This window comes from Schistocerca piceifrons, chromosome 3, assembly GCF_021461385.2.
Source record: "Schistocerca piceifrons isolate TAMUIC-IGC-003096 chromosome 3, iqSchPice1.1, whole genome shotgun sequence".
In the NCBI taxonomy this organism is placed as follows: domain Eukaryota; kingdom Metazoa; phylum Arthropoda; class Insecta; order Orthoptera; family Acrididae; genus Schistocerca; species Schistocerca piceifrons.
Window position 1 is genome coordinate 264,005,257 of NC_060140.1, and position 20,617 is coordinate 264,025,873.

General features: G+C 50.1%; 7 non-coding genes across 7 annotated transcripts; 4 read left to right on the top strand and 3 right to left on the bottom strand.

Moving 5' to 3' along the window:
* Positions 1-3,996: 3,996 nt before the first annotated feature.
* Trnaa-cgc lies at positions 3,997-4,068 on the bottom strand. The gene has a single exon. It is a non-coding gene; the product is annotated as a tRNA-Ala (tRNA).
* A 1,472-nt stretch (positions 4,069-5,540) lies between these two features.
* Trnaw-cca lies at positions 5,541-5,612 on the top strand. The gene has a single exon. It is a non-coding gene; the product is annotated as a tRNA-Trp (tRNA).
* Positions 5,613-5,932: 320 nt separating this feature from the next.
* Trnac-gca lies at positions 5,933-6,004 on the top strand. Its single transcript has one exon. It is a non-coding gene; the product is annotated as a tRNA-Cys (tRNA).
* Positions 6,005-12,982: 6,978 nt separating this feature from the next.
* Trnaa-cgc lies at positions 12,983-13,054 on the bottom strand. Its single transcript has one exon. It is a non-coding gene; the product is annotated as a tRNA-Ala (tRNA).
* A 118-nt stretch (positions 13,055-13,172) lies between these two features.
* On the top strand, positions 13,173-13,244 carry Trnaw-cca. The gene has a single exon. It is a non-coding gene; the product is annotated as a tRNA-Trp (tRNA).
* A 5,722-nt stretch (positions 13,245-18,966) lies between these two features.
* On the bottom strand, positions 18,967-19,038 carry Trnaa-cgc. The gene has a single exon. It is a non-coding gene; the product is annotated as a tRNA-Ala (tRNA).
* Positions 19,039-19,156: 118 nt separating this feature from the next.
* Trnaw-cca lies at positions 19,157-19,228 on the top strand. The gene has a single exon. It is a non-coding gene; the product is annotated as a tRNA-Trp (tRNA).
* Positions 19,229-20,617: the final 1,389 nt, after the last annotated feature.

The window sequence follows — 20,617 nt, forward strand, 5'->3', positions numbered from 1 at the left end:
ACGTGCGAGGACGAGACACGGGAGCCCAGGGAGGAGACGTACCTCTCCCAGCACTCCTGCTTACGCCGTGCAATAAGACGACGGGCGAAGGCACGGAGCCTCTTAAAGGCGATGAGGGTCTCCAGAGACGGGTGCCGCCTATGACGCTGGAGAGCCCGCCTACGGTCGCGAATAGCCTCAGCAATCTCCGGCGACCACCAGGGGACAGCCTTCCGCCGAGGGAGGCCAGAGGAACGGGGGATGGCAGCCTCGGCCGCCGAAATGATGGACGTGGTGAAAACACGGACCACCTCGTCAATGTCACCCTGTGGGGGAGACGCAATGGTTACAGCGGAAGTAAAAGCTGGCCAGTCAGCCCTGTGGAGAGCCCAGCGGGGCAAGCGCCCAGAAGGATGACACTGTGGCAGTGACAAAGAGATGGGAAAATGGTCACTGCCACACAGGTCAGGATGCACCCTCCAGTGGAGGGATGGGACAAGGCCAGGGCTGCAAATAGAGAGATCGATGGCCGAGAACGAGCCATGGGCCACACTTAAATGCGTGGGAGCACCGGTGTTCAAGAGGCTAAGGTCGAGCTGAGCCAACACATGCTCCACGGCCCGACCGCGATCATCGGAGACAGTCCCACCCCATAGAGGATTGTGGGCATTGAAATCGCCCAGAAGCAGCAATGGTGGCGGGAGTTGAGCCAGCAGCGCAGCCAAGACATGGCGGGGGAGCTCCCCATCCGGAGGAATGTAAACAGAGCAAACAGTAATAGCCGGCGAGAGCTCAACCCTGGCAGCAACTGCCTCTAAAGGCGTCTGAAGGTGTACTGGCGAGCTACAGACAGAGTGGTGAACAAAGAGGCAAACCCCACCTGACGCTCGTTGACAGGCAGCACGGTTCTTATAGTATCCCCGATAACCGCGAAGGGCGGGGGTCCGCAGTGCAGGAAACCAAGTTTCCTGCAGAGCAATGCAGAGAACAGGGGAATCACTCAGAAGCATCCGGAGCTCTGGCAGGTGGCGGAAATAACCGCCGCAGTTCCATTGGAGAATGGAAGCAGGAAGGGACTGGGAGGGCGTGAATGCGACTAAGAGGCAGACAGCGCTTCAGAGCCAACCGCCGCCACTGGGGGAGAGTCAGCTGAGTCCATAGGAGAGGCCCCCAAGGGTTCCGTGAGGGCGAGATCCGCGGCAGAGGCGAGGATCTCCACCTCATCCCCGGAGCCAGGACTATGTACAGCAGGCGGTGCTGAAACCGCCGGAACGTCCTTCTTCTTGGACACATTCCGTTCCTTCTTCTCGCGTCTGCCCTTAGGGTGAGAGGGCTGGGAGAGCTTCTCTGAAGGAGCGTCGGAGGCTGACGACGACGCAGAAGCCCTACGACCAGCAGGTGGCGGAACCTTCAGCCACTGGCTGACATCTGGCTGGGAAGGAGAAGAAACGGAGGAAGGGAGAGCCCCAAGGGACCCCTTCCGCGTGAGAAAAACCGGCGGAGGCAACGCCGCCGGAGAAGGAGGGGGAGGAATCGAACCTCCCGGTTGTGGAGCAGATGTCACTCCCGAAGTAAGCTTGGGGGGAGCGACAGAAGAGGGTTTGCCCCCAACTGCTAAGGGGGCAAGAGAGGAAGGCTTGCCCCCAGGCACGAGGGGGGCAGACAGAGATACATGGCCCCGAGGGCCCACTGAAGGCGGCACAGATGAAGCGACAACCGTCGCTCGTGCGGGCGACGATAACGTGGCTGCAGCATAAGATGTTCGAAGGGAAGCAGGATACAACCTTTCATATTTCTGTTTAGCCTCTCGATAAGTAAGCCGGTCCAGGGTCTTAAATTCCATGATCTTCCGCTCCTTATGAAGAACGGGGCAATCCGGCGAGCATGGAGAGTGGTGCTCCCCACAGTTAACACATACAGGCGGAGGTGCACATGGAGAATCAGGATGAGAGGGGCGTCCGCAATCTCGACATGTAGCGCTGGATGGGCAACGGGAGGACATATGCCGAAACTTCCAGCACTGGAAGCACCGCATCGGGGGAGGCACGTATGGCTTGACGTCGCAACGGTAAACCATCACCTTGACCTTCTCGGGCAAGACATCACCCTCAAAGGCCAAGATAAAGGCACCGGTGTCCACCCTGTTTGTCTTGGGTCCTCGATGGACACGACGGACAAAATGCACACCACGTCGTTCCAAGTCGGCTCTCAGCTCGTCATCGGATTGCAACAAGAGGTCACGATGGTAAATAATCCCCTGGACCATATTTAAGCTACTGTGGGGAGTGACGGTAACAGGGACGTCACCCAGCTTATCACACAAGAGCAACGCTCGTGACTGGGCTGGGGAGGACGTCTTGAGGAGGATGGACCCATTCCTCATTTTTGACAACCCCGCCACTTCCCCAAACTTATCCTCCAGGTGTTCCACAAAAAACATAGGCTTCGTCGGAAGAAAGGAGTCACCATCAGTCCTGCTGCAGACAAGGTATTGCGGTACGTAAGGCTCCTGCTTGGCACTAGATCGGCATCCCTCCCATGGCGCAGCCAACGAGGGGAACGTCTGAGGGTCATACTGCGCAGCATCGAAGTCGACTCTACCTCGCTTAGAGACGCTGGTGGCCGTGCGACCACCAGCTTGATGTGATTTATTGCGCTTCATTGCGCCACATCCGCCCAGATGCCACCTACTCCGAACGAGGGCTCTCCCCAAGGGCGCCACCCAGCCAAAGCAACGGGTACCTGGCCGATATCCCGTTGCCCGGAGTCCCCGTGCCCCAGACAAGATGGGCACATACTCCTTGGCATGCATGGGGAGGAAACAGCTCAGGCATCTGTAGTGCGATCCCTGCGTGGTCAGGGGGCTACCACCAAGAGGGTACATGACGACCCCACCACAACGGACTGGCTACCGTGCTGGATTTTAGGTGTTTAAAGGGTCCACAGTTGTCGTAGGCGCTAAGAAGAAGAGTGCGCACAAGGCGAGAAGGAGACCACCCAGAAGATGTTGGGCGTAGTCCCCACCACACGACAATAGGTAACATGCAAGATGGTGGAGCATGATGGACCAATACAAAAACACCACGTAAGGTGTCCTTCCCCAAATGGCACGCACTGACGACGGAAATTTGGAAGAAAAAAGGAGGTCAAACCCAAGAGGGGACCATCACAGAAGGCCGAAACGTTTGAGACTCCTTTTAGTCGCCTCTTACGACAGGCAGGAATACCGCGGGCCTATTCTTACCCCAGAACCCGCAGGGGGAGAAAAAGCATGTTTTCCCACGAAGTAACAGGAGTCATGCCACAGCACAAGAATAGTAAGGAAAAACTATTCTCATGCAAAAGACGTGCATCACTGAAGAAGTTTAATTTCCTATCTTACTTTTTATTTTTGCTTCTCTCTCACTTTTGTTTAAATTCTAATGGAAGAATATTTTGCGTTCTGTTAATGCAGTCAATAGTATTATAGAGAGAGTTATTTTCACCGTAATCAATTCGGATTACTATTTACAATTTTCTAACATTGTCTTCAAGAGGCAATTTAGTTTCATAACCCATTAAAAACAACAACAACATCAAAAGTGGGGCACTGAAGCTCGCCGAAGAAGGCGCATGATGGAGAGCGAATGGAAGGGCTAGAAGGGGAGATGGGAGGCCCAAAAAAAAAAAAGAAAAAAAAAAGTCGTAGAGCATTCGACTGCAGATCGAGAGGTCCCCGGTTCAATCCAGGGTGCCCACTTCATTTTTCAGTATCTCGAAAGAACAAATGACGATTGTCGCGGTGAGTTGCAAATACATGTTTGAGATGCACCCTGCACGCCATACCGAAGGCTTTGGAGCAACATTTCAATGGGGGGGGGGATCGCAGCCCAGGGTCTTGCAGGTCATCGTCCTCCCGCCATGAGGTCGAACTGTACGAAATCCACTTGCTTGGGGGAAGAATCTTGTACACTGAATTTTGTAGAATATGGTGATAGGCAAAAGTTTTCATGTACTGCTGCACGGAGAAACAAAAATTGGAGGAGCTGGGATTTGAACCCAGGACTTTCTGCATGCGAAGCAGACACTCTACCACTGAGTTACACCCCCGCCAGAGCAAGTACATCTGGGACGAGTGTCTCGTGGATCCTACTGTCATTATTTCTTAGGTTTGAACGGTACAGTAAGTTTATCAGTAAACTCTTCCGGGCTAAGTTGCCGTGGTCGATCTGTAGAACTTCTTCTCCCTGACGTTTCGTTCTCAACTACGGAGAACATCTTCCGAGGTGAGTCGACGACTGGCTGCTAGGAGCTGGGGCCGCCGCTTATATAGAGATCGTAGGGGGCGCCACCACACGTCACATGGCGTCGATGTGCAGCTATCTCTGGCTATCGTCTGTTCTCTCGATTGCAGGCAATCGATTGTCACGTGATTGATGCAACGTCGACCGCCATATCTTATCCAATTTTAATCCTTCTTCTTTACGATTAAAATTGTATTGATGTTTGTGGATTTCAATTGCCTCTCTATACATACGTGTATAATAGTGCGACGTCCTCGCTAGCACGCTTGTTTCACCAAATTTTATGTCGTGATCTCCATCCTTAAAAACATGTTCCGCTACTGCCGATTTGTCGATATGTCCCAAGCGACAGTTTCTTTTGTGCTCCGTCAACCGTGTATTGATGCTTCTTTTGGTAGTTCCTATGTAAACCCTGCCGCAACTACACGGAATTTTATATACCCCTGGGGTGGCTAGGGGGTGACGAGCATCTTTTGTTGATCTTAGGCATTCACTAATTTTCTTAGTAGGTCTAAAAATGGTCTCTACCTGAAACTTGGCTAGTACTTTTCCAATGCGATCCGTGATATTATGGATGAACGGAATAAATACTTTTCTAGCTGATGGTTGTTGCTGTCTCCTATTTTTAGGCATTTTTCTATTTGGGTGAATTGCTCGATTAATCTCGTTTTTTGTATAACCATTTTACGCAAAGGCCATTCGTAAATGATTTAGTTCTTCTTGTAAGTAGCCTGGTTCACAAATATTATTGTCCCTATCCACTAGTGTTTTTATGACCCCCCTCTTTTGCCTAGGGTGGTGGTTTGAGTTCTTATGGAGGTGGCGATCGGTATGTGTACCTTTCCTGTAGACCTTATGGCCTAAGGTCCCATCCGCCCGTTTGATAACTGATACATCCAAGAAGTTAAGTTGTCCATTCTTCTCCTTCTCCATAGTAAATTTAATCTTTGGGTTGATGCTATTTAAGTGTACCAGAAAATCATTCAAGTCTTCTTCCTCATGATTCCATATTACAAAGGTATCATCCACATACCGATACCACTTCGAGGGGCTTTTTTTGGCCGACTGCAATGCTTGATGTTCAAAATATTCCATGAATAAATTCGCAATTGCGGGACTTGGGGGACTTCCCATGGCTACCCCATCGATCTATTCATAAAATTCACCATTATACTGAAAATAGGCTGAGGATAGACAGTGTTGGAACAAGGCTACTATATCAGTACTATATCAGTAAGTGTTCGAGGAACCTATTCATGACAAGACCTAAACAGCGTCGACTCTGTGGCGCAACGGTAGCGCGTCTGACTCCAGATCAGAAGGTTGCGTGTTCAAATCACGTCGGGGTCGCAGTGAAATTTTTCGTTTACGAAAGCCATAGGCGAGTATGTCAGTTTAATCAGATACCAAACGATTACGGAGAACGGACGAACAGAACTTGCTTGAAAAAAAGCTAATAGTGCAATTTTCGCGTTCTGACATTAAGGTGAAGGCGCCGACTGGCACTTTCTCCAGGCGCGAAGTGTCTAGTATTTTTGATATTTATATCGCTTGACGCTAATATATAACTGAGAGATAATGATTACGCAATATTTTGCTCGATTAGACGTCTTTAGCCAGGCAGAGTATAATATTTTTCCTTAAGTTATGGGAACGGAAAGATCGTGAAAGGGGGTATAGCTCAGTCGTAGAGCATTCGACTGCAGATCGAGAGGTCCCCGGTTCAATCCCGGGTGCCCCCTTCATTTTTCAGTATCTCGAAAAAACAAATGACGATTGTCGCGGTGAGTTGCAAATACATGTTTGAGATGCACCCTGCACGCCAGCATTCGATTGGTTGGTTGGTTGGTTTGGGGGGATTAAAGGGACCAGACTGCTACGGTCATCGGTCCCTTTGTCCAAGTACTAAAAAAACACCCACAGAGAATAAAATACGAGTAACAGAATAGAGCACAGACGACACTGAACAAGAGAAACTGAGACAAAGACCAGACAAAACGAAATAAAAGCACACAGAGTGTGACGGTGGTTGGCCGACCATGGAAATAAGAAAGGAAAAGCCAACCACTTGAAACACATTAAAAAATCAGTTTAAAACCGGAGGCCAAAGGCCAGAATCAACACAAAACAAGAAGAGAAAAACAGAAACACTCAGATTAAAGAATAAAAACCCCCTGCCCGAATAAAACGTAAAACTAGGTTGGTTGGTTTGGGGGATTAAAGGGACCAGACTGCTATGGTCATCGGTCCCTTTTTCCAAAGACAAAGAACACCCACAGAGAATAAAAACGAGGAACAAAAGAGATCACAGACGATACAGGACAAGAGAAACTGAGACAAAGACAAGACAAAACGAACTAAAAGCACACAGAGTGTGACGGTGGTTGGCCGACCAGAGAAATAAAAAAGGAAAAGCCAACCACTGGAAACACATTAAAAAAGATCAGTTTAAAACCGGAGGCCAAAGGCCAGAATCAACACAAAACAATAAGATAAAAACAGAAACACTCAGAGTAAAGAATAAAAACCCCCTGCCCGAATAAAACGTAAAACTAAGTCAGCCATAGCCGGGTCATCTGTTAAAAGGGCAGGGAGCGAGTCAGGCAGTGCCAACGACTGCCTGAGCGCAGCTAAAAACGGACACTCCAATAAAACATGAACCACGGATAAAACGGAGCCGCAGCGACATAGAGGCGCGTCCTCACGGCGCAATAAGTGGCCGTGCGTAAGCCGAGTGGGCCCAATGCGCAGCCGGCAGAGGACAACAGACTCCTTGCGAGAGACCCGCAAGGAGGAGCGCCACACACCGGTAGCCCCCTTGATGGCCCGAAGTTTGTTGCGTGAAGGCAGGGCGCGTCATTCAGTGTCCCAAAGGTCTAGAATTTTGCGGCGTAGGAACGCTCGCAAATCTGTCTCCGGGAGGCCAACGTCCAGAGATGGTGCACTAGTCGCCTCTTTCGCCAGCCGGTCAACATTCTCGTTGCCGGGGATCCCAACATGGCCTGGGGTCCACACGAAGACCGCAGAGCGGCCGCAACGCACAAGAGTATGCAGGGACTCATGGATAGCCATCACCAGACGGGAACGAGGAAAACACTGGTCGAGTGCTCGTAAACTGCTCAGGGAATCGCTACAGATAACGAAGGACTCACCTGAGCAGGAGCGGATATACTCTAAGGCTCGAAAGATGGCGACCAGCTCAGCAGTGTAAACGCTGCAGCCAGCCGGCAAGGAACGTTGTTCGGAATGGTCCCCTAGAGTGAGCGCATAACCGACTCGACCAGCAACCATCGAGCCGTCGGTGTAAACAATGCCAGAGCCCTGATACGTGGCCAGGATGGAATAAAAGCGGCGGCGGAAGGCCTCTGGAGGGACCGAGTCCTTCGAGCCCTGTGCCAAGTCGAGCCGAAGGCAAGGGCGAGGAACACACCACGGGGGTGTACGCAGAGGCGTCTGGAAAGGAGGCGGAATAGGGAAAAACCCAAGCCCCCAGAGAAGCTCCTTGACGCGTATGGCGATCGGACAACCCGACCGGGGCCGACGTTCCGGCAGATGGACGACTGACGGCGGGAACAGGAGACGATAGTTAGGATGCCCGGGCGAGCTTAGAACATGGGCAGCATAAGCGGCTAGCAAACGTTGGCGTCGGAACCGCAGTGGAGGGACACCTGCCTCCACGAGTAAGCTGTCCACAGGGCTGGTGCGGAAAGCACCAGTGGCAAGGCGTATCCCGCTGTGGAGAATTGGGTCCAGCACCCGCAACGCAGACGGGGATGCTGAGCCATATGCCAGGCACCCATAATCCAGACGGGACCGGATTAACGCCTGGTAGAGCCGTAACAGGGTAGAGCGGTCGGCTCCCCAGCGGGTGTGGCTCAAACATCGCAGTGCATTGAGATGCCGCTAACACGTCTGTTTGAGCTGCCGGATATGAGGCAGCCAAGTCAACCGGGCATCGAAAACCACCCCCAAAAACCTGTGTGATTCCACCACCGAAAGAAGTTCGCCGTTAAGAGAAAGCTGCGGCTCCGAGTGGACAGTACGTCGCCGGCAGAAATGCATAACGCAGGTCTTGGCTGCCGAAAACTGAAACCCATGCGCTACAGCCCAAGACTGCGCCCTACGGATAGCGCCCTGTAGCTGACGTTCAACAGCTGCAATGCCGGGAGAGCTGTAATAAATGCAGAAGTCGTCAGCATACAGGGAAGCGGAGACAGAGTTTCCCACGGCCGCAGCAAGACCGTTAATAGCTATTAAAAACAGACAGACACTTAAAACGGAACCCTGTGGCACACCGTTCTCCTGGACGTGGGAGGAACTATACGAGGCCGCGACTTGCACGCGGAAGGTACGACACGACAGAAAATTGCGGATAAAAATCGGCAGAGGACCCCGAAGACCCCATCCATGAAGCGTAGAAAGAATGTGATGACGCCACGTCGTATCGTACGCCTTCCGCATGTCGAAAAAGACAGCGACCAGGTGCTGACGGCCGGAAAAGGCAGTACGGATGGCCGACTCCAGGCTCACCAGATTGTCGGTGGCGGAGCGGCCTTTACGGAACCCAGCCTGAGATGGAGCCAGAAGGCCCCGAGACTCCAGTACCCAATGCAAGCGCCGGCTCACCATCCGTTCAAGCAACTTGCAAAGAACGTTGGTGAGGCTAATGGGACGGTAGCTGTCCACCTCCAGAGGGTTATTTCCAGGTTTCCAAACGGGGATTACAATGCCTTCCCGCCATTGCGACGGAAACTCCCCCTCGACCCAAAGACGGTTGTAAAGATCGAGAAGGCGCCGCTGGCAGTCCACTGAAAGGTGTTTCAGCATCTGACAGTGGATGCCATCTGGCCCAGGAGCGGTATCAGGGCAAGCAGCGAGGGCACTGCGAAATTCCCACTCACTAAATGGAGCATTGTAAGATTCTGGGTGGTTGGTGCGAAACGAAAGGCTCCGACGTTCCATCCGCTCTTTAATGGAGCGGAAGGCCTGGGGGTAATTCGCAGAAGCGGAACTCATAGCAAAATGCTCTGCGAAGCGATTTGCAATGACGTCGGAGTCAGTACAAACTGCTCCATTCAGTGAGAGCGCAGGGACGCTGACAGGTGGCCGATAGCCGTAGACGCGTCGAATCTTGGCCCAGAGCTGCGATGGAGTGACATGGAGGCCAATTGTGGACACATACCGCTCCCAGCACTCCTTCTTGCCTTGGCGGATAAGGAGGCGGGCCCGCGCACGCAGCCGTTTGAAGGCGATAAGGTGGTCGAGGGAGGGATGTCGCTTGTGACGCTGGAGCGCCCGCCGGCGATCTTTAATCGCTTCAGCGATCTCAGGCGACCACCAAGGCACAGCCTTCCGCCGAGGGGACCCACAGGAATGGGGAATGGCAGATTCGGCGGCAGTAACGATGCCGGTGGTGACCGATTGAACCACCGCATCAATGTCATCGGTAGAGAGAGGCTCAAAAGCGGCAGTGGAGGAGAACAAGTCCCAGTCAGCCTTATTCATAGCCCATCTGCTAGGGCGCCCAGAAGAGTGGCGCTGTGGTAGTGACAAATGATCGGAAAATGGTCACTACCACACAGGTCGTCATGCACACTCCATTGGACAGACGGTAAGAGGCTATGGCTACAGATTGAAAGGTCAATGGCGGAGTAGGTGCCATGCGCCACACTGAAGTGTGTGAAGGCACCATCATTTAACAGCGAGAGATCGAGCTGCGACAATAAATGCTCAACGATGGCGCCTCGACCTGTTGCCACTGACCCACCCCACAGAGGGTTATGAGCGTTGAAGGCGCCCAATAGCAAGAAAGGTGGCGGCAATTGGGCGACCAGTGCAGCCAGGACATGCTGCGAGACATCACCATCCGGTGAAATGTAAAGACTGCAGACGGTAACAGCCTGTGGCGTCCACACGCGTACAGCGACAGCCTCTAAAGGCGTCTGGAGAAGGACAGACTCGCTGTGCAGAGTGTGAAGGACATATATGCAGACGCCACCAGACACCCTTTCATAAGCTGCTCGGTTCTTATAATAACCCCGATAGCCACGGAGGGCGGGGGTTCGCAGTGCTGGAAACCAAGTTTCCTGGAGAGCAATGCAGAAGAGAGGGTGAAGGCTGATAAGATGGCGGAGCTTAGCTAGATGGTGGAAGAAACCGCTGCAGTTCCACTGGAGGATGGTGTTGTCCATGGCTGGGAAAGGCGTGACGGGACTGGGAAGGCAGATTACGCCACTGGGTCACCTGCTGCCTCCGATGGAGCATCCGTGCAAATGCCATCCATTGCGTCCGCGGGACCGGCAAGAGCGAGGTCCTCAGCGGACGCCAGAATCTCCACCTCGTCCTCAGAGGCAGAGCTTGTAGGAAGCGGCGGGATCGGTGCCACCGCATTACCGTTGGTCTTGGGGACTTTCTTCTTTTTCTGCTTGTCACGCTGTGCCTTCGGCGCTTCAGGCTGCATGGGCTTCACTGGGTCAGTCTCAGGGACAGACGACGACCGCGAGGCCCGACGACCAGGGACTGCCGGTTGTTTCAACCACTTGCGGGCGTCCGCTTTTCCACTGGTCGGAACTTGCGAAGGGAGGTCCCCAAGGGATCCCTTCCTGGCGAGAGCAGCTGAAGAAGTCTTACGCTTCTCCGGCTGGGAAGGGGGAGCTGATGTCCCCGAAGGTTGGGAGGGTGTTGCTCCTGAAGAAGATGGAGCAGGAGCAACAGGGTGTGAAGTGCCCCCCACAAGCAAGGGGGCCGGTGGATGCTGACCGATCTTAGAGCCGATTCGTGATGACGGGAGAACCGTCGTTGCAGCAGCGGCGTAGGTTGACGGCATTGCCACAGGATGGAGCCTCTCATATTTCCGTCTAGCCTCGGGGTAGGTCAGCCGGTCCAAGGTCTTATATTCCATTATCTTCCGTTCTTTCTGCAATATCCTACAGTCCGGCGAGCAGGGGGAATGGTGTTCTCCGCAGTTAACACAGATAGGAGGCGGGGCACATGGAGTATCGGGACGCGAAGGACGTCCGCAATCCCGACACGTCATGCTGGAAGTACAGCAAGATGACATGTGCCCGAACTTCCAGCATTTAAAACACCGCATCGGAGGAGGGATATATGGTTTCACATCACAACGGTAAACCATCACCTTAACCTTTTCGGGTAAGACATCACCCTCAAAGCCCAAGATGAAGTCACCAGTGGCGACCTGATTATCCCTCGGACCCCGATGGACGCGCCGGACGAAGTGAACACCTCGTCGTTCGAGGTTGGCGCGTAATTCATCGTCGGACTGCAGAAGAAGATCCCGGTGGAATATAATACTATTACTTTTGAATGCATTATGGGAACAGCAGTGATCAATAAAATTGTAAATAATTACTATTTTTAATAGGAATATAATACCCTGGACCATGTTCAGACTCTTATGCGGCGTGATGCTAACGGAAACATCCCCCAACTTGTCACAATTGAGCAACCTCCGTGACTGGGCAGAGGATGCCGTTTTTATCAACACCGATCCAGACCGCATCTTGGACAAGCCCTCCACCTCACCGAACTTGTCCTCTAAATGCTCTACAAAGAACTGAGGCTTCACGGATAGAAAAGATTCCCCATCAGCTCTGGTACAGACAAGATATCTGGGCGAATACGTCTCAGTGTCACGCAATGCCTGTCGTTCCTCCCATGGTGTGGCGAGGGAGGGGAACGATTTGGGGTCATGAACGGTACCTTTAAAATGGGCTCTCGAACGCTTAGAGACTGCTGACGGCTGGCCGCCAGCGACAGATGATGTACCACGCTTCATTGCGGGTCATCCGCCCTGATGCCACCTACTCCGACCAAGGGCCCTCCCCACGGGCGCCACCCAGCCACAGCAAAGGCCACCTGGCAGGATGGCCATTGCCGGGAGTCCTGATGCCCCAGGGAGATGGGCATCTACTCCTTGGCATACGTGGGGAGTGAACGGCGCAGGCATCAGTAGAGCGATCCCTGTGTTGTCAGGGGGCTACAACCAAGAGGGTACATGGCGACCCCACCACAACGGACTGGCTACCGTGCTGGATCTTAGGTGCAAAAATGGCCAAGGTCGTCGTCACAGTTAAAAGAAACACTGCAGAGTGCAGCGTGGTAATCGCCCAAGAGATCGAAAACGAGCGGGACACCATTGCAACGACGAGAAAGACGGCTATAGGTCTAATTGCACGAAGGATACAGTGCACCATGTAAGGTGCCCTTCCCCAATTGGCTCGCTCTTCGGAGTAATTTAGATAGATGGAGGTCAAACCCGAGAGGGAACCATCACATAAGGCCGAAACGTTTGAGACTCCTTTTAGTCGCCTCTTACGACAGGCAGGAATACCGCGGGCCTATTCTAACCCCCGAACCCGCAGGGGGGTAGAGCATTCGACTGCAGATCGAGAGGTCCCCGGTTCAATCGCGGGTGCCCCCTTCATTTTTCAGTATCTCGAAAAAAACAAATGACGATTGTCGCGGTGAGTTGCAAATACATGTTTGAGATGCACCCTGCACGCCATACCGAAGGCTTTGGAGCAACATTTCAATGGGGGGGGATCGCAGCCCAGGGTCTTGCAGGTCATCGTCCTCCCGCCATGAGGTCGAACTGTACGAAATCCACTTGCTTGGGGGAAGAATCTTGTACACTGAATTTTGTAGAATATGGTGATAGGCAAAAGTTTTCATGTACTGCTGCACGGAGAAACAAAAATTGGAGGAGCTGGGATTTGAACCCAGGACTTTCTGCATGCGAAACAGACACTCTACCACTGAGTTACACCCCTGCCAGAGCAAGTACATCTGGGACGAGTGTCTCGTGGATCCTACTGTCATTATTTCTTAGGTTTGAACGGTACAGTAAGTGTTCGAGGAACCTATTCATGACAAGACCTAAGCAGCGTCGACTCCGTGGCGCAACGGTAGCGCGTCCGACTCCAGATCAGAAGGTTGCGTGTTCAAATCACGTCGGGGTCACAATGAAATTAGCCGGCCGAAGTGGCCGTGCGGTTAAAGGCGCTGCAGTCTGGAACCGCAAGACCGCTACGGTCGCAGGTTCGAATCCTGCCTCGGGCATGGATGTTTGTGATGTCCTTAGGTTAGTTAGGTTTAACTAGTTCTAAGGTCTAGGGGACTAATGAAAAAAAAAAAAAATATATATAGTTCCGCTTGAGACGCGCTGGAGTGAGGAAGTGTCGCGAGCTCCGAGTCCCTAGCGGTGTTTACGTTTTGCTGTTTGTCTCTCATCGCGTGTTGTGTTCCCGTTCCGTGTTTCAGTTTCGTGTTGTGTCGTTTGTCAGTTGTGTTTTGTCAAGTATAAGTGCTATTAGCCCTTGCCGGGTTGATTAGCGACATGTCACGTTTATTTCCACGGAAGAATACAATCAAGTTTCAGTTTGACAAGTCCACAAGGTCCGTTCAACCAAGCTCCCTTGAAGTGCACGACTGGATTGTGGATGTTGTTGGCATTACATCGGAGCAAGTGCATACTGCTTATTACGATCTGGAGCAGTATTGTTTTTTCGTCAAACTGCTGGACACTCTTGTGATGGAGCGTTTACTGGCAAACCATGGTGGCACGATTGACTTTCTTCACCGTGATGGAACAGTGAGTACTGTTACAATTTCTACTGCTGATCTCGAGTACAAAAATGTGAGAGTGTTTAACTTGCCACCCGAAGTAGAGAATTGCTATCTGCGAGAGGTCTTATCTGCATATGGCGAGGTTAGGTCTATTAGGAATGAGTTGTGGTCTCGTGAACACCGGTTGCAATGCTACAGTGGAGTGAGATCTGTAGAGATGCATGTTAAAGTCAGCATTCCGTCACATATTATGGTTTGTGGGTACAAGGTACTAGCCACCTATGCCGGTCAGACGCCCACCTGTCATATTTGTAATGAGAGTGGGCATCTGCGTCAGGATTGTCCGCGTCGCGTATTTGTCCTGAAAAACACTCTGCAGAGGAGGCAGCGGCTGACGTTCAGTGACGTTCTGATGAATGGTAAAGTTGAACAGCCTGCTGCTACTTCACCTTCCGCAATTAGTACCGAACCTATTACGCTCGATGGCAATCAACTTATGGTGTCTTCTGTCGACGCGCACTCTGACACGGCTGCTAGTGAACGGAACAATTCCAGTCAAAAGAGACCTCATGACTCAGTTAGTGACTCCTCAGATGAGGAAGAATCTCACCAAGCGAACCCTGTTCAAAAGCAAAAATCCTGTTCTGGTGACGGCGGGTCAGAAGTGAACGTTATGGAGGTCGAATCCACGTCTCAGGGCGGGAATGTTAAGGTATCTGCGGTAGCTGTTGCGATGTCTGCAACTGCTACTGTCCAGGTTGGGACAGAAAGCTCTCCCAAAGCGACAGCAGAGGCCGAGGGGCAGGAATGTGAATCTTCTTTTCTCGTTACTGAGCGGCCTGATGTGGCGACTGCCAGTGACGTGACAGTTTCCAATACCGAAGAACGGCAACTTATGGCACAGGATTTGCCAGATCCCCCACGTGATAGTCACAGTAGGCAACAAGTTTCGCAGCATAAAGGTGTTTCTCAAACTCATGCCATGACTCAAGATCCTCAACGACGCCGGTTGAATCCTCCGCCGAACGTAACTCACAGTAGAAGTCAGATAAGGCGCGAAGCGGCTAAATTAGAAAGAAAATCACCTGAAGGCAAAGTAGCACCCCCCCAGGGGCACTTCGAGAACGCCGACGCCGATTGTCCTGCAGGTCCGCCCACGACTTCTATAGTTGCCACCGATGCACAAACTTAGCAGAATTACTACCTGAATTGAGCCTACATGATTATGTGCACTTCATTGGGCGTTCTTATACTCTCAGATATATAGTGTACGGTGCCCCACATACACGAATACAAGTGCGTGTCGCTAGTTTGACATAATGAGTCAAACTTATAACATTGTAACTCTCAATATCAACAGAACTACTTCGGACTTAAAAAAATTATCTTTGAAACAATTAATTTACGAATCGGAGGCGGACAGAATTTTGTTGCAAGAAGTCATGTTTACTGATTTTCATATACCTGGCTTTAACGCTTTTTTCAACGTCTCATCAGACGATAGTACAGGAACTGCTATAATGAGTCGTGTCGGGATACCAGTAGTGATACTGGATAAACTTGAATCCGGAAGAGGCTTAAGTTGTCAAGTTTATGATGTCACGATTTTAAATGTTTATGTTCCATCGGGTACCACTAAAAAGTCAGAGAGGGCCAAATTCTTCATGGAAGATGTTGTGTATTTGCATCGGAAGAATCCTATCAAGGTCATTGTTGGAGGTGATTTCAATTGTGTTGTCCATCGGAAAGACCAGACTCCACATTTTAATTATTCTCAGGAGCTTCATGAATTACTTAAAACTATGCGATACAAGGATGCCTGGGAAGTCCTCTTCCCTACGTTAGTCAAATATACGTTTCTTACTTCGGCCTCATGTAGTCGCATTGATCGAATATATGTCTCTGAGAATATTAGCACTCACGTACTAAATGCGGACGTCATCCCCACGTATTTTTCCGACCATTGCGCTCTCTCCGTTTCCATAACATTGGTCAAGCAGTCCACTCGCGCATACCGCAACCAATGGACCCTCAATATCGCGCATTTAAAAGATGACGATCTTGAAGATTGCGTTCTCGACACGTGGACGAAATGTTTAAGATCAATTCAGAATTACGGGACCAAAACCGAGTGGTGGGTCAAACTTGCTAAGGTGAAGTTGAGACAAACATTAAAAAATTACAGTTTTCACAAAAGTATGGCAGAAAAAAGGACTATGACTTCTACTTCACGGTTTTACGAGAACTCCATGAACAGTCACATGGGTCAGACACTCACCTAGCACGGATCAAACGAGTAAAAGCCAAACTTTTAAGCATCACACGGAAACGGTTAGACGGATTGAAAATCAAATCAAAAGCAAAATCTCTCTTGGAGGATGAAACAACCGCAATGTACCATTTGATGAAACATCAGTCTAATCGGCGACGTACTTTTCTTGAGGATCTCAAACTAGAAGACGGTAGGGTACTCACAGACCAAGGTGACATTGTCCGTGCACTCCATCGGCATTACGAATTGCTCTACAACGAGGACCAGTCTGATAACTGTGATGGCTTTGAAGTCATCAACTCATTACGTAATTTAATCACCATAGATGACAATAATTCCTTGTTTGTTGACTTTACAGTCGACGAGGTGTTCGACCTGGTAAAGACATCTCTTCCAACTAAATCGGCGGGTCCAGACGGTATTCCTAAAGAGTTTTATCAACGGTATTGGCATATCATTGGAACAGTGTTTACTGAGGTCATTAATGAACTCGTGAGAGGAGGTGCAATTCCATCAGAACTCAAAGAGGGTAAACTTGTCTTGATACCGAAAAGCACGGGCCACAAGAAAATCGTTAACTTTCGTCCTCTCATGCTCATGAATTATGACTATAAAACATTAGCAAGGGCGGTTAAAGAACGGATGACTCCCCTACTCCGGAAAGTTATCCACACCCATCAAGCCTGTTTTCCTGGACGGACAATAATGACTACCATCTCTGAATTTCGTGATTTGATTTCTGTTGCTGCAGTTACAAATATTAAATGCGCGATATTATTCCTAGACTTCTGCAAGGCCTTTGACCATGTCAGTCATCGATACGTGGAACTTGTTTTGCAGCAGCTGGGGTTTTCGGATCGTGCGGTGCGTATTATTCATCAACTGATGACTGGAATTACGGCGAAAATCATTGTAAATGGACAGTCGACGAAAGTTATTCATGTTCGGAGGGGCGTTCCGCAGGGCAACCCGCTGTCAATGTTGTTATATGTTCTCTCGTTGGAACCTTTTCTACGACAGATCAATGGACGATTGACTGGAGTGACTGTTTCTGGGGCCACCATATCCGTCAGAGCTTACGCCGATGACGTAGGAGTTGTCATACGACACGGCGGTGAAATAGCCATCCTCAAAGCAGAGATTGGTAAGTACAATAGAGCATCAGGTGCGAAGATTAACGCACAAAAGAGTAAGTTGTTGAATCTTCGAGGCTTAAAGAACGTACACATCTCTTGGGCCACTCTGGTGGACCATCACAAGACGTTAGGCATAAGCTTCAACAAGTGCCCCATGAAGATGACAGCAACCAACTGGAGAGAGACAACCAACAAGATACGAGGAGCGCTGCGTGAACTTAGCTGGCGCTCTACGAATCTCCTGCAGACAATTCGAATCATAAACACCTATGTTTTCTCTAAAGCGTATTACATTGCACAGATCTTTCCAGTACCTAGAATGCAAGCCAAACTTATCATGAGACCGGCTAATAGCCAAGTCTGGAAAGGGAATCTTTTTAAAGTGCGACTCGTCACCCTGACCCAATCGAGGGCAGCAGGGGGTTTAGAACTCACTAACATTGCGAGGAAAGCGAGAGCGTTGTACCTAAAAAGAACCTTATTTATGATTAATCTTGCCCACAGTAACGTCACTTCTCAACTATTCCAGGTAGTCCGGCCAGAATGCATGAAACCACCGATCAACGTGGGAAAACTAAACTATAAGTTAAAGCATATACGAGAATTTTACGTAGACATCAGCTACTTAGGTGATGACATTCTCCGCGCGACCAACATAACTTCCAAGAAACTATTAGAACACTGGGACACATCTGACATCCCAAGTAAAATCGAAGTACAATATCCGGCCATTTTATGGCACAATGTATGGACCAATATTAACCTCCCTATCCACTCCTCTGAGGTGACGTCCACGTGGTACAGAGTCGTCAATGACATAGTGGCCACCAACGAAAAACTCCAAAGGATTGGGCTTAGTGACACGTATTACTGTTGTCAATGTGGACTAGTCGACACTCTCCTCCATCGCTTTACGTGTGCCGGGCATCTGCGAAACTGGGATTGGACTAAGACCAAAGTTCGAATCCTCACCCGTCGTGGTGGACGAAATCACACAACAGAGATGCTTTTACGCCCACAGGAAAAATACTACCCTGCAACCAAACACAACAGTGTGATGTGGCTCTTAGGCCATTTCGCAAACTATGTAATAAACGTAAAGGGACCTGACAACATACTAGACTACAAATTGTACATGGAAACGGCCTACTGGAGAACGACAGCATTACGCCATTACAAAAGCCTCTTTGGGAACATGCTAGATATTGTTTTTGAGAAGACTGGTGTAGGGTAAGCGTCCATGACAAGTTACGAGTACTTCGCTTGGCCCGACAACGTGAAAAAAAAACAAAAAAAAAGAAAAGAAAAAGTGACTAGGATACTTGGCTTTCACATAGGAGGACAAAAATAAAAAAAAAAAGTTGTAGAGCATTCGACTGCAGATCGAGAGGTCCCCTGTTCAATCCCGGGTGCCCCCTTCATTTTTCAGTATCTCGAAAAAACAAATGACGATTGTCGCGGTGAGTTGCAAATACATGTTTGAGATGCACCCTGCACGCCATACCGAAGGCTTTGGAGCAACATTTCAATGGGGGGGGGGGGGGGGGGGGGGATCGCAGCCCAGGGTCTTGCAGGTCATCGTCCTCCCGCCATGAGGTCGAACTGTACGAAATCCACTTGCTTGGGGGAAGATTCTTGTACACTGAATTTTGTAGAATATGGTGATAAGCAAAAGTTTTCATGTACTGCTGCACGGAGAAACAAAAATTGGAGGAGCTGGGATTTGAACCCAGGACTTTCTGAATGCGAAGCAGACACTCTACCACTGAGTTACACCCCCGCCAGAGCAAGTACATCCGGGACGAGTGTCTCGTGGATCCTACTGTCATTATTTCTTAGGTTTGAACGGTACAGTAAGTGTTCGAGGAACCTATTCATGACAGTACCTAAGCAGCGTCGACTCCGTGGCGCAACGGTAGCGCGTCTGACTCCAGATCAGAAGGTTGCGTGTTCAAATCACGTCGGGGTCACAATGAAATTTTCGTTTACGAAAGCCATAGGCGAGTATGTCAGTTTAATCAGATACCAAACGATTACGGAGAACGGACGAACAGAAATTGCTTGAAAAAAAGCTACTAGTGCAATTTTCGCGTTCTGACATTAAGGTGAAGGCGCCGACTCGCACTTTCTCCAGGCGCGAAGTGTCTAGTATTTTTGATATTTATATCGTTTAACGCTAATATATAACTGAGAGATAATGATTACGCAATATTTTGCTCGATTAGACGTCTTTAGCCAGGCAGAGTATAATATTTTTCCTTAAGTTATGGGAACGGAAAGATCGTGAAAGGGGGTATAGCTCAGTCGTATTCGCGCCTCGTCTTCGGCGCGAGACGGACGTGTGGCGGCCGCTGCGGACGTTTCGTGTCAACAAGGCTGTTTTCCTGCGAGCCAGGTAGGCCGGCTCGCAAGCGCATTACTTCACTTAATTGTGTATTGGTTTGATGAAAATGAGAAAAGACACGATTAAATTCGCTTTCGATAGAAATTTCGTACGACCGAAAGCTTTTGAAATCAAACTGTGGCTCACAGAAAAAGTTGGAATTACTAAAGATGATTTAGTTGGAGTTCATTTATCGTTTGTGACTAACTCGGCATATGTGAAATTGGCAGATCCTGCTAAATGTGTCGCACTTGTTGAACAATGTGGAGGTATTATTAAGTTCAATCATTTAGACGGCTCAGTTAGCGATGTCGTAGTATCCTATGCTGGGATGGGAATACGAACAGTAAGAGTATTTGAGCTTCCTTTTGAAATGCCTGTAGCCGAAATCAGTCGTGTTCTCGGGGCGTATGGCAGAGTAATTTCCAATGTTGCGGAATTGTGGTCAGATCCACACATGTTTCCCGTTTTGAATGGTGTTCGCCAGGTTAAGATGGAACTTCTCAAGCACATTCCTTCCTTTGTAATTATTGGAGGATACCGTGCGTTGATCATTTACGATGGACAGCCTCGTACCTGTGCCATTTGTAACTCGACAGAGCACGTACGTGCTGAGTGCAGTAGACGGAGGGTTCCTCAATTATCAAGTGTAGAGTCCGCAGGTGCAGGGCCTGTAGTTCACCTGCAGATGACGTATGCTGCTGCCACGTCACCTTTGCGATCAGCTCGGCAGACATCTTTCGAACTGGGGGACCAATGCGAGCATCCCGAGATTGTTAACAGCCATATAGACAGTGGTAGATCCGTAGCTATGATTAACCATACAGCGCCCCAGTGTACCACCAGTGAAAGTCAGGTACCTGTACCTTACGACTGCGCCGAGCCTTCTCGTAGCTCGCGAGCAGAACCTTCTGCGGTTACTGTGGATACCTCCCTGCAACCGCCTGATTGCGCACGACAGGACGAGACCAACACG